This window comes from Eumetopias jubatus, unplaced genomic scaffold (genome assembly GCF_037043125.1).
Source record: "Eumetopias jubatus isolate StellerSeaLion01/CBP00866 unplaced genomic scaffold, mEumJub1_p1.0 scaffold_4, whole genome shotgun sequence".
In the NCBI taxonomy this organism is placed as follows: Eukaryota; Metazoa; Chordata; class Mammalia; order Carnivora; family Otariidae; genus Eumetopias; species Eumetopias jubatus.
The window spans coordinates 143,241,949-143,255,769 of record NW_028274810.1 but is presented as its reverse complement, the minus strand read 5'-3'; the positions used below and the strand labels follow the sequence as shown (position 1 = coordinate 143,255,769).

Below are 13,821 nucleotides of genomic sequence, written 5' to 3'. Positions count from 1 at the left end.
AAGGGGCTGACAACAAAAGCAGCACAGAGTAAGATAGGAAAGAGTAAGTGAGTTGAGTAGCTAAAAGTAAGACCATAATCCATCAGGGAGATGAAGGACCAGCTAAAGGAGCTAAAGCCAGGAAAATATTTATTATCAAATACTCTTCAGGGTTTACACAAACCAAGGCAATTTAGAGGAGGCTCTCATTTAAATAGTCATATTAGTAGCCAAGAGAGCAAATGTGTTTTGGAATCAACAGAATTTGGTTGGGTTCCCAGCACACAAAGTAGTATCTCCTTGGAAAGCTACTTAACTTTTCTAAGTGTTCATTTCCTTATCTGTAAAATGGAGATAATTATGCCTAACTTGCTACTTTGCTGCAAGGACTATGGCTCATCCATTCATTCGGTGAGCATTTACTAAGCTTCGCCGTGTGCCGGACACCACACTACACATGAGCACTGAAACAGGGATCAGCACGGGCCGGCCCATCCCCTCCTGGAGCTTGTGCTCTAGTGAGAGAGATCAGCATTAAATGGACTATAACAATATTGACATCACTGCAGTTGTGGTCAGAACCACCAGGCAGAAGAAAGACAAAGGATGTTAGATGCTGAGTAGTGCCTGAGACATAGCAGGGGCCGAAGGAATGGTATTTACAACCACCCTCACCATTGGGAAGGTATTTAATGGCACCATGTTCAGAAAAATAGTGCAAAGAGATATTTTATATTCAGCATCTGCAGCTTCCCTCTCTCTGCTATTTTCCCCTCCTTCCCCTCCTGGGGAAACTGTGGTATTTCACATTTTTCTTATCAAAATTAGTACTTAAGGGGTGCCTGGGTGGCTCAGTCGGTTAAGCGGCTGCCTTCAGCTCAGGTCATGATCCCAGGGTCCTGGGATCGAGCCCCGCATAGGGCTCCCTGATCAGCGGGGAGTCTGCTTCTCCTTCTGACCCCCCCACCCTTGTACTCTCTCTCTCTCTCCAGTAAATGAATAAAATCTTTAAAAAAATTAGTACTTAATTAACACCATTAAATACTTCCGGGAAGAAGCAAGCAGACTGGGAGGAGAGAGGGTATTGTTTCTTGGCCTTCAAAATTACACATGAAGTTGGAGGCCTGTGTCACTTGAAATGTAAACTTACGCTTGAAATTTTTACACATGAAAACGAAGGTTTTAAAAGTGTTTTCTCTTCATACATTCATTTATTAGAAACAGCACAAAGATGCTTTCTTGTGATGGTAATCTGTGCGGTATATTGGCGCCTCTTTTGGTTTTTTTAAATTTTTGAAGTAATGTTGACATAAAGCTGACTCATTTGGCAGGAAATTTGCCAGTGTGAGTCAGGAGTGAGTAGGAGAGACATTTTACAACTTATCAGCCAAAGAGTCACTGCTAATAGCCCCCACTGGGACAGCATGTTCATACCAGGCATGGGATTTGATACTCTGCACAACTCGGTGACATACTAACCCCATTTTACAGCTGAGGAAGTCGAGACTCAGAAGTCTACAGAGCTTGCCCAAGGCCTCAGAACTGTGATTTGACCCAGGCCATATGTTTCCCAAAGCCCAGTCTACCACACCAAGCCGTGTTTGGAAGAGGAAGAAGCCGGAATGGGGCTGTGATGCTGGGTGGTCTCTGTGAGGTCAGCTGAGGGGTTCCCGGCTTCCACCCCAACTGCCACTCGCTCGACACACCCTCGCCTGCTTCAGCAGCCTCCGGTCCCTCACACATGCGTGACATGGAGTCGAGGACAGTGTGACCAGGCTCTGAGGAAGACAGCAGGGTGGCTAACGTGAGCCTGGGCCTGGGAAAATGCTGACTGGGCTGGCCCAGAAAGGAAATTGGGCAGGTTCGTACAGCTGCAGCAGCTTTGCCAGAAGTATGTTGTGCAGGTGAGAGAGAGAGAGAGAGTGTGAGTGTGTGTGTGTGTAGGAATGTGTGTGTGTGTGTGTGTGTGAGAAAGTGCGTGTGAATGGATGAGTGTTCTGGGAGCTGGTGTGTGTTCTGCACATGGATATGTTGGAGAGCCAGTGTGCATAAGACTGGTTCCTGCATGTGTTCCTGCGTGTGTCTGAGGGCACATGTGTGTGACTGTGAGTTGTGTGTGGTGAGTCTGTGTGTGTGTGTGTGTGAGAAACATTGTGTTTGTGTGTGTGTGAGAGAGAGACTGTGTGTATGAAGGGTACAACTGAAAAGGTTCAGAAATAAAGGTGCTATTTGTGGGTTACTCTGAGGCATACGTGCTCCTGATTGACTAGGACACCTCTTTAATTTTCTTTAAGGGGGCATCTGAAGGAACAGAATCCCAGCGTTACCTGAGCCACTAATCCCCAGGAGTGAAATTCCTACACACCAGCAGGTATTATTTAGAGCCTTTCTCAATTAGCAATCATAACACCTGAAGCTTTGAACAGTTGTTGTATGTTTATCTTTCTCTTCAAGTTCACTCTGTTGGCTCTCATAGCCAGCCAAGTTCAAACAACCTTCTGTCTGGCAGCCACGCACACAGCGCCCCCAGCCCCCACCCCAAAGCAGTTATAACCAGACGGAGGTTGGAGCCGATTTCCATGATCTCTGTGTGTGTTCTTCTGCCTTTTTGTTTAATTGAGCTTTAAGATGTGCCTACTTCCATCAAGGATTTGAGGTAGCTTACAACATTAAAAACACGCACCTGACAAAAATGTTTCAGAAACACAAAAAACTCAGATCTAACCTCAAGCCACAGGAGAAGAAAGCTGTTCCAAGTGTGTGTGTTCTGGTGCTTAATTTTCATGGATGGTGAGACACATCAGAAATGCAATACCGGGTAATGGTTAAGATTGAGTCGTCAGGAGTTACCCTGTCTGGATTTTAATTATTGTGCTGTTTGCTTAAATTCTCCAAGCCCTGCTTTCCCCATCACTAGAAATGAGGACAATGATAGTACCTACCTCAGCGGATTGAAAACCAAGTAAGAGAATGTATATAAAGCACTAAACGCAGTGCCTGGCACACAATAAGCAATCGATTCAGTTGTGTTGTCATTTTTACTGCCATTGTGGAATTTTAATTACACCCACATTGCCTCTCTTTTGGGTTGTGTGCACGGATCTAGGTGGGACTTCTACCTCTTTGGCCCCCTGTGAAGACAGGTAACGAGGATGTACTACTGGAGCGCTGTCATCCAACAGCCCCAACGTGGACACCGTGGCAGCAAGGTTTGGCCTGTGGGCCCTGGGAACACCAGGTGTGCAGCTGAGCTGAGCTGAGTTGGGGTGATGCCACGCGCTCAACTGCAGGTCAGGTCCACTGAGACTATTCCAGGGCGATGGTCCTAGAAGACCCACGGGCCTCTTTCTCGGCCGGCTTGAGTTCTGCTGCTTTCTGAGAAACAACTGCTCTTCAGAACAACTGGTGTCAGAGAACGCTGGTAGCCTCTTTGGTGGACACAGACTATGGCCCAAACGCCTCCATGTGGGTTCTGGACTCCCCCCAAGATAACTAGACACACAGCCATCATGTCCATTATTTTCCAGTTATCATCAGTGGCCAGTGAGAGATGATCTATCACTCCTCAAATGTGATTAAATACTCAGGAGAATCCCACTGAGCCCTCCCACCTCCCAGCTACCCCTTGGCTTTGCCTCGGTTCCCCACGTTCCTGAGGCCAGGGTCATCTGGACAGGCAGGCGTGTGGGAGTTACCCCAAGAGCTATCAGTCTAATCCTGCCCAGTATTTGTTTTCCACACGGATGTCTCCCATTCTTTCCCTCCGGCCAGCAAGATGGGTTCAAGGGCTGCAGTGATTCATTTTTTATCTCTGTGTTCCCATCCCCGTCTCTCACCCTCTGGTCTGCTTAGTGCCTGGCACTTGGTAGGTACTCCATTAATGTATTGAATCAGAGTGTGAGTATGAAAGCAAGTAAGCAAAGGCATGAACTCTTTCACAGAGAAAAATGTTAAAGCAGAAGTAAACCCTACAGGCTGTGAGGATGAGCACCCACAGGTAACAGGCAGGGACACGGAGACTGTGGCTCCCAGAAGACGTGCTGAGCCTCGGCAGCAGGACTGGAGTCCAGGGACCCCACTGTCGCTGCACTGCTTCTTATTTCCCTTGTCAATCTTCATCTCCCGTTCTTCTCGGAGAGAGACTCCAGGAGTTTGCAGGGGGGGTGGGGGGAGGGTGTCTGTCAGCCCCGCCTCTCCCTGAAGTCACTAGTTCATTAACTAGGGTACAACTTAGCCTAACCTCACAACAAAACCGAATCAATAAATATTGATTGAATGCCTACTATGTTGACAGCCAGGTGAGAATGAGGGAAGGCAGGAAGCACAGAAGAGAGAAGCTGCGTGCAGCTTATCTTCCTTGTTAGTGGTCAGTCTGACACCCCAGGTCACATTCACGAGACAGTCCTGAGAAGGCAGCAGGCATGCTTGGGGGCTTGCGGCTAGGAAAGATAAGGTGGGGAGGTCTCCACTGGCTCTGGAGAAAGCCCCTTTCTCCCTCAGGCAAGACGGAGGGGAGGATGTTGTGTAAATAATGAGTCCAAAACTACACCCTGTTCATGTACCAGAATTCCAAGAATGATTAAACCTGACTATGGCTCCAGGATAAAGAGAAATTTAACATTGCAACTGCCCGTGCACTTTCTCTCCGTCTCTGTCCCTCTCTGTCACACACGCACGCACACACACAATGTGGACATCTGCTACCTCCTAACTGGTCCGTAAGGAAAGCAGTTTAGTCTGATAGAAAGGTAACACTGGGTGCACTCAGAAGACGTTGACTGCTGTCCCTGCTCAGGCACTCATTCCCGTGGTCCTGGCTTCCTAAGTGCTCCAGAGCCCTACTTGTCCATTTTTTAAAAGCATAATACCAGTATCATTTATCTGCTTTATAAGGATGCTGTGATTACACAGCTTCATAGATATAAACAATCTTTAGAAGCTGAACTACTGTATGCTCCACACAGTTGAAGTATTCTTGGAAAGGTGACTGTAGACTTCAACTGATTGATAGGGTAAGTGTCCTTATAAAAGGAAGCACCAGAGAGCTCACTGTCTCCTGGCCCCGCACCCCCCACCCCCATCTTTACCATGTGAGGACGCAGTAAGAAGGCAGTAGTCTGCCTTTGGCTCACACCAAAGCTAAATGGGCTGGCACCTTGATCTTGGACTTCCTAGCTTCTAGAACTGTGAGGAAAAAAAATTTCTATTGTTTAAGTTACCATCTATGGTGTTTTCTTACAACAGCCACAAAACAAACCTCAGTAAATTAAAAAGGATAGAAATAATACAAAGTATGTTTTCTGATCACGATGTAATGAAATTAGAAATCATTAGCGGGAAAAAAATTGGGAAACTCACAAATATGTGGAAATTAAACAGTACACTCTGATATAACCAATGGATCAAGGCAGAAATCAAAATACTTTGAAGGAAATCAGAAAATACTTTGAGGTGGGGCCCCTGGCTGGCTCAGTCAGAGGAGCCTGTGGCTCTTGATCTTGGGGTCATGAGTTTGAGCCCCACCTTGGGTGTAGAGATTACTTAAATAGGTAAAACTTAAAAAAAGAAGAAGAAGATAGTTTGAGGTGAATGAAATGAACACATATCAAAATGTATAGAATTCAGCTAAAGCAGTGCTTAAAGGGAAAGTCATAGCTGTGACTGCTTATATTAAGAAAGGAGAAGGATCTCAAACCAATAACTTGATCTTCTACCCTGAGATACTGGAAAAAGAAGAACCAACTAAACCTAAAAATGAGCAGAAGGAAGGAAATAATAAAGATTAAAGTGGAAATTTAGGAAGAGCTGACAAGAGGGCAGAAGTGGAGTGGAATCAGCAACACACCTTCCGCGGGCTCACCTGTTGGGGTAGACCTTGATCAGTGGCTGGACATGGCCTACAAGCAGTTGACACAGCTATATGGTGCCCAGCAGCAGCGAGGCTCAACCTGGGTTTGCAGAGGAAGCAGCACTCACTGCTGAAGCGCCTGCCCAAAGCCAAGTAGGAGGCTCCTCACATGGGGAAACCAGAGGTGGTTAAGACGTGCTTGTGGAACATGAGCCATCCTGCCAGAGATGGTGGGCAGCATGGTGGGTGTCTATAATGGCAATATCTTAAACTAGGTGGAAATCAAGTCCAAGATGATTGGCCACTACCTGGACAAGTTCTCCATCACCTGAAACAGGGCAGGCCTGGCATCAAGACCACCCACTCCTCCTGCTTCATCCCTCTCAAGGAGCCTGTTCCACCAATAAAGGCACAGGCTTCTCTAAATTAAATTAAGTGGAAACTCAATAAAATAGAGCCTAGAAAAACCATAGGAAAAAAATCAATGAAACCAAAAGCTGGTTCTTTGAAAAGAACAACAAAAGAGACAAATCTTTAGCTAGACTGACTAAAACTCACCTATAAACAGGGATTTAAACAGACTTTTTACTATGGCTAGGGCCCTCAGACCCCTGCTCATCCTTTACAATGGCCCAAGAGGCTGAACTTTTAAGAGCTGGTGGTGCGGCCAAGTCAGAGGCCAGACTGGAAATCAAATGTCCTGATCCCCACCTGGGGCTTCTGACACTCTACCCCCTTATCTAATTTCTCACACCAAATCAAGTGCTTGTATGTCAATTCATATTTGAAAGGCAATAGGAAAACCAATGAAGAGAACTTTGCCATGATGTAAGTTGAGAAATATCCTTGAGTAAGTCAAATCACTGCCTCCTACTTGGTCTTCTGCAGAAGTCAACAAATGTCCTAATTTGATTCATTTGAAGAAGGGATTACTCTTCTAAGCATTGGACCTATTTTCTCTGGTTGCTTAAGAACGATCCAAGGCCATATTAGATGTGGTAAGAGAGAATTTAAATCATGCTTGAATAAATAGCTGTTCTCTTTCAGGGTCATATTGACTCTTTTGGGATTATAATCCTGGACAGGAAAAAGTTGGACAGTGGAGGAACCAGGGTGTGCACTGTATTAGAGACTATGGTCTATTTGGGGGCAGCAGAATCCCCAGAACATTCCCTGCATCTCTCATTGTACTTCAGAAACACTGCCCCAGGATGGGGGGGGGGCAGGGCAAAAGCTGCAATGACCCTACTCCATGTGATTTCCGAGAGAATGCTTGATTCTTTTCTGAGGAAAGATGAGCCTAGAATTACTTCCAAGAACAAAATCAAAATCTCGGATGCTGCTCTGATGGGAGTCCCTAAGTTGGTCTCCCTATCGAGCAAGCATTTTATGGCAGCCCATATTATCCCATATAAGGGCAATGACCACTCTCAAACATTTAGACTTTGCCCCTTTTAAGTAATATTTTCTCAGAGCATTCCAGCGACAGACATGCCTTCACAATATCAGCTGAGCTTGCTCTTCTCCTTGATATGAATTTAATTCAGCTAATGAGAGAGTAGAACCTGAAGGCAGGGAGAGGATTTTAGTTGCAGTCAAATGAACCTGGGTCAAAGGAAGGTGTCTTATAGTCATAAAAACAACAGATATTTACTGAGTACTTGCTATCGCCAAATCATGTTCAAAGTACTTTCTGTGGATTAAGTCATTTAATCTCAAAAATTCTGATATAGGTGCTATTATTGACCCCATTTTATAGATAAGAAAACTGAGGCAGAGTAGTTAAGAAATCTGCCCAAGGTCACAAGAGGCTGGGCTCCATTAAGTCTTTTTTTTGGAAACCATGCCACATAACCAGCCTTTTGAGGGAGTCAGCTTTAAGATTTGGCTCTACCAAGTACTATTTGGAATCATATAAACAAAGCCTCTGTCTTACAGTTGAAAAGACAAGTCTAGAGCATTCACTAGTGTTAATGATAGAAGAGATAATTACATAAGGCACAATCATATAGCTCTAGTTTCAGTAGTTAGAGACCACCAAACCACAAGTCTATTTGATAGATCCTTCTAAATAATTCTGGATCTTTCTGGGAAAGGAGAGAGCCTTGCCCAAGGATTCTAGACCCCGGCTGCTCATTAAAATCACCTGAAGAGGTTTTAAAAAGTACTTATGCCTAGGCCCATTGAATCAGAATCTCTGGGGCAGAGCTGGGACAACTGTATATACATTTTTTAATCACCCAGGGGAATGCCATGCATAGTGAAGGTTGAAAATCACTCGATTTGCCAGTATTTGATATATTCTTGCTGCTTGGCCACACCAAAGCTCTGTTTAGTTAAAAACTCACCTGGTGAGGGTGGAACAGGTTTGGGGCGTCCTAGAAAAGCAAAGTCAGGATGGCTGTTGGTGTCTTGAATTCTTTCTGTGAATTAAGACCCACTCACATAGCGTGCAACCACTGTCTTCCATATAAACAGGACATTAAGTTAAAGAAGGTACGTGCTGGAGCAAACACAAGCTTTTGGAAGTAAACTGGCTTGTGTCTGTCTAATCCAGAAAGGCATCAGCAGACCTACCTGATAGCCACACATATCTCAGCTTTGGCCTTTCCCTGTCTTGGCATGCAAAGGCCTGAGGGTCCCAGACTAACCATCTGGCATCAAAGCTAAAATCAGGCTAAAATCTAAAGATACTCAGTTATTAAAACAAAACAAAAAAAAAGTGTGGGCCAGAGGAAGGACAGGCAGTCTCTCCCAACAGAAAAAAATTAGCCCGCTTGCCCACAGGGCAAGTGCTAATGTACAGGACCAGAGTGGAGAAGTGGGAAGTTAATAGAATGCCATCTCTCCAGCCTGCCCCCCACAGCCCTCCTGAACTACTTAAACAGTCATTTGAATCACTTTGCTTTTCCTTTTTTATCCTGCACAATGCTAAAGACCATCCCTATGGTGTTTATAGGTCTAGTTATATAAAACTGCATTTTGTCAGTTTGAGTCCTTTTTTTTAAGCCTGAGATCAAACAGAGGTGAAGGAAAGTGGGGAGTGGGGTTAAAGGATCCATTTGAGATGTTTGCCTTGGGTTACATGAGAGGGAAAGCGGAGCATGCAATATTGGGCCATGCAGTGCAGGTCTTTCCCAGCTTCCTACAGCATTGTACAAAAAGGAGAGGCACAGGCTGACCCCCATACCTAATGCACCCAAGGCAGCACCTTGAAATCCTTTCTAAGGCAGAATTAACACGAAGACTGAGTTAATAAAAGCTCTCTGATGAGCAGCAGTGATGAACAGTGACCAAAGCATCAGGGTCCAAAGAAAACAACTACAAATGGAAAAATAGCTGAAATTGTTTCTTATGTTTGTCAATGAAATACAAAGTGTGTGCTAAATGCATTGAATGTCTCAGCGAGTTCTATCTGTGACCAATTTACCTGTGAGCAGATACTGAAGACAGACGATGTCATTAAATGGTCACAGTAGCACGCTAGTGGTCTTGCTTCAAATTCCAAAACCTGCGAATTTTTATGAGTTGTCCTCTCTTTTGCACATGTCATAGCATGAGGAAGGACTGAGCTGCAACACCCTCAATTCCCCACCCCCTCATCTTTCCTTTTAAGTTCTGGCCCATATGCTAATGACAAAAGGAGCACCGGGAGGGAGGGCTTTCCACTCCAAGATCCTTTGGTGCGCAGCATGGGCTGGAGTCAGGGAAGGAGGGGGTTCACCCCCACCAGAGACAGAGTGTCTCAAACAGGAGCCTCTGCTTTTTTTCTGAGGAGGAAAGCCTTCATGATGAGGCTGATCATAAGGAGAGATAGGGATACTGCTGGCCAAGATTTCTTAACCCTCTTTATTTTTGGTTTGCATATTCACCGACAAAGATCCTCATTGTTGAGAAGCTGTCTGAAACCTTTTTATATGCATTTAACCAAAGTGAATTTGCTTTCTCTAATCCCTAGAAGGAGGGAGGAGAATCGCTATTTATTAAATTTTAAAGTATGTTAGGTGCTTTACAACACTCTCATTTTAAATCCTGTAACTACCCAGTGAGGTCAGCATTATTAGTTCTCTTTTATACAGATAAAGAAAATAAGGTTCAGAGAGGGGAGATAAGTTTTCCAAGGTCACACTGTAAGCCCGTGGTGGAGCCAGGTTTCAAGTCTAAGTGTACTGGGCTCTGGGATCTTCACTCTTGTTCTCTATACTAGGTAGAGTGCCATTTTCTCCTTTCTGTCCATCGTTATCTTTTTTTTTTTAAGATTTTATTTATTTATTCATGAGAGACAGAGAGAGGCAGAGGCAGAGGGAGAAGCAGACTCCCCACTGAGCAGGGAGCCTGATGCAGAACTCGATCCCAGGACCCTGAGATCATGACCTGAGCGGAAGGCAGACATTTAACCAACTGAGCCACCCAGGCGCCCGGTCCATTGTTATCTTCCTCCAATTCTCTTGCCTCCTGTCCTGAAGGGTGGTTTTACTGAGGACAGCATCTTCCCCCCATGCTCTCCTTGTTCCTAACGACAGAGCAGTTGCCCCTGACTGAGCCCCCAGATGGCCTTACCACGAGTGTGGGAATTTCGGGGCAATTGCAACCTTGATGGCCTTTTGTGACCAGAAGAAAGGATACAGAATAGCCTGTCTTCTGATATTCCAATCTTCCCTTTCTCTAGCTCTTCTCATGCTTCTTCTTGATAAGATGGGGACATGTCTGTTCCAGCTTAGGTCATACAGGTTAAAAGCTTGGGCTCTGGAATAAGATAGAGCCAAGTTAAAATGTACTGTGTATGGCTTTGTGTAAGGGACTTCAGTTTGTAAAATGAGAGTGATCCTGGGATTTTGTGAGCAGTACACGAAATAATGCAAGCCAAGAGCTTAGAGCGGCAGCTGGTACATAGAAGGGGCCTTGGTAAGTCCTCCTCATCCTCAGTGTCCTCCTCTTTATTCTTATTATGATTTCCCCCGGAAATGGGAGGCAGAGCGGGGTGCAGAATCGTACATCTGCCAAGATGGCAGTCTGGTCTGCCGGCTCTCAGCCATCAGCAGGTTCTCAGGGGCTGGTAGGGAAGCTGAGTAGGGGACAAGGGGGGATGCAACCGAGGTAAGTCCTCTTGTCTTTGCCCTTTCCTCTGGCTCCAGAGACCTCACTGGTAACATGATTAAGAATTGGGAATGGAGGCTGGAAGATTGTGGGGAGCAGAACAGAAAGAGCTACCAAGATTGAAACTTATGTGAAATACAACTGTATGAGCACAATGGAAATAATGTGGGTTTGGGATTTCACCAAGTAGACTCCAATTTGCCTTCACTGCTTTTGAGCATTTTTAACTTTGGGCACATTATTTCATCTCCCCGAGTCTCAATCTCTCCATCCTAATGTTTATTGAGCTGCTTCATATGCCAGGCACCTTTCTGATCACTTTTCATATCTATCTACCTATCTGAGGGCTCACATTCACATGTTATTGATATCCTAGTGTATTTTATGCCACTTCCTAGTGAGTATCTCTTGAACCATACATTGTGCTGAAACTAGGGATGCAACTGTGAGCAAGGTGAGCATGCTCCTTGCCCTTATGTAGCTTGTATTCTGGGGGTAATCTCAGGTATGAGTGAATTATCTTGTCTAGCACATAGTGTAACTTTGTAAATGTCAGTTCTCTCCTCCTTTGCCATAATTCACCTCTTGGTGCTCCACGGAGTTCAACTATTAAGCTGATCACATATAATTGACAGTTTTAGAATCAAAAATGGTTAAGGAGCCACAATTGCGTATGGTCTAACAGAGCATGGAAGGGAGAAGACCTGCCTTGATTTAAAGCCATAATAGTAGCCACAACCTCCCCGCGGATGCTTGAATGGCACTTATTTTTCTTGACTTCTCAGGTAGGCAATTTTACCCCTTGCTTTGTTAAACCTGGTTCTAAAAGCACGGCATCAAAACAGACTGTTGAATGCTCACTGAGGTAGAAAACCAGAGCCCAATAGCAGCGTCCCACACTAGGAGCCAATAGGTGAGAAGAAGGGATGGCAGGTGAAACAGCAAACAGAGGCAAGCTGACTGGCCCACTGCCCACCTGGACAGAGGGACTGACCAGCTAACCCAGAGCAGGGAAACGCAGCCAGACTTTCTCCCTGAAGCCAATCTAAACAAGAGACAAGCACTCCAGAAAAAAAACAGTATCATTTTGAATCCAGGCAAGGCATTGTCAAGGTGGATGCCAAGAAAAATGTACTCTGCCCCAAAGTAATGCTCCTTCTGCAAAAATTGGGCAGCTCAAAGAATTTGACTCTTTTAGCATCTAAATGCCCCCACACAAGCATTTGATTATCAAATCTCATTAATAGTGCTCTCAAGGACAATTTTCTATCATTATGGATGTATTGCTTTACCCTTTTTAATTAGGATGATAATGTCCAGGGTAAATAAAGCCTTCTTTGCTAATTTCAATTGTGCACAATGAATACCCTTTTTTTCTTTTCCTTTTTTTCCCCTTTCCCCCTAGGGTTCTTTGGACTGAATTTACTCTGGTTCCTGAAGTGTGGAAAAAGTAAACAAGGTTTTGTTTGGATTCTACCCTTCAATTTCTCTGGACTAAAACATACTAAAGTACCAGAAAGTTATCCCAATGAAAATAATTATTCTGTGGTATGAGAATAGTTTCAGAAAATGTTTTAGAACAAAAAAAATCCAGAGCTTTTTATAATTAAAGAGTTGGGTGAGGGGATACTTGGCCTATTTCCATTTGCTTTGTATTTCCACAGAAAGGTAAACAATTTAAAAATTCATGTTAAATTTTAGCTAACTGGGTATTCAGGTCATTACAAAAAGGATCTCACATGGTAGGTTAAATATTTCACATGATTACATCTTATTCAGATACAAGAACTTAAAGTAATCAATATAAAATTTCTGAAAGATGAGATGAAACAAAGGACACACACACACAAGGAAATAAAAATCATAGAAATAAGTGACTTTAGTCTTTCCTTGTGGCCCTTAGTGATCTTAGTCTAGTAAATGAGAATTGACTTATCTCTGGGGAATGTGCTAATGGTCCCCAGGGTTTAGGTATCCATCACCTGATACAGCCAGCTTGTCTCTGGAGAAACCCCTGGCCGAGAGCAGTCTGGAATGAATGCCACGCCTCACTTATGAGAACAAGAACATCTCCCCAGCCTGTTCTGAATGCTGTTCTGAGGCTAAAAATAGGGCAAGACTTCTTAAAGGGTTTGAAGTTCTAGGGTGGAAAATAACTTGTAACAAAAAAGCCAACAGTTAGGTGGGTAAGGTTATGGGTGATTATTGTATTCTTTCTTCCCACAGTGATTATTGAAATGAATTCCATTACCTTTGTAGAAAAAAATTAGGCAATAAAAAATATGTGATGCTATAGGGACGCCTGGGTGGCTTAGTTGGTTAAGTGTCAGGCTCTTGGTTTGGGCTCAGGTCATGATCTCAGAGTCATGGGATTGAGCCCTGCATGGATCTCTGTACTCAGTGAGGAGTCTGCTGGAGATTCTCCCTCTCCCTCTGCCCCTGCTCAAGAGCTCTCCCCCCCCACCTCTCTCTGTAAAATAAATAAATAAATCTTTAAAAATATATATATGATGCTATGTAAGGTAACTTTTAAAAATACTATCTTAATTGGCCCATTTAAGGGGGTTTTATAATGGTTGGCTTTCACCTCAATTACCATTTATATAGAGAGACTTGCTTGTAGAGCAAACCTTAATGGTACTCCACAAATCTATAAAAACTCTCTTCTATTTACCATTATCAAAAAATAGATTTTTTCACTTTTTAAAGTCTCTTTTATCCACAAAATCCTTGAAAGTGATCTCTATTATATTCCTAACAAATATCAAAAATATATGGGGGGGAGGAGGGTAGGACGATGGGTTAGCCTGGTGATGGGTATTAAGGAGGGCATGTACTGCATGGAGCACTGGGTGTTATACACAAACAATGAATCATGGAACACTACATCAAAAACT

At 44.1% G+C, this 13,821-nt stretch overlaps 1 pseudogene; it reads left to right on the top strand.

Moving 5' to 3' along the window:
- The window catches only part of LOC114215266 (small ribosomal subunit protein uS19 pseudogene), a 111,315-nt pseudogene extending 105,058 nt beyond the window's left edge, over window positions 1–6,257 (top strand).
- Window positions 6,258–13,821: the final 7,564 nt, after the last annotated feature.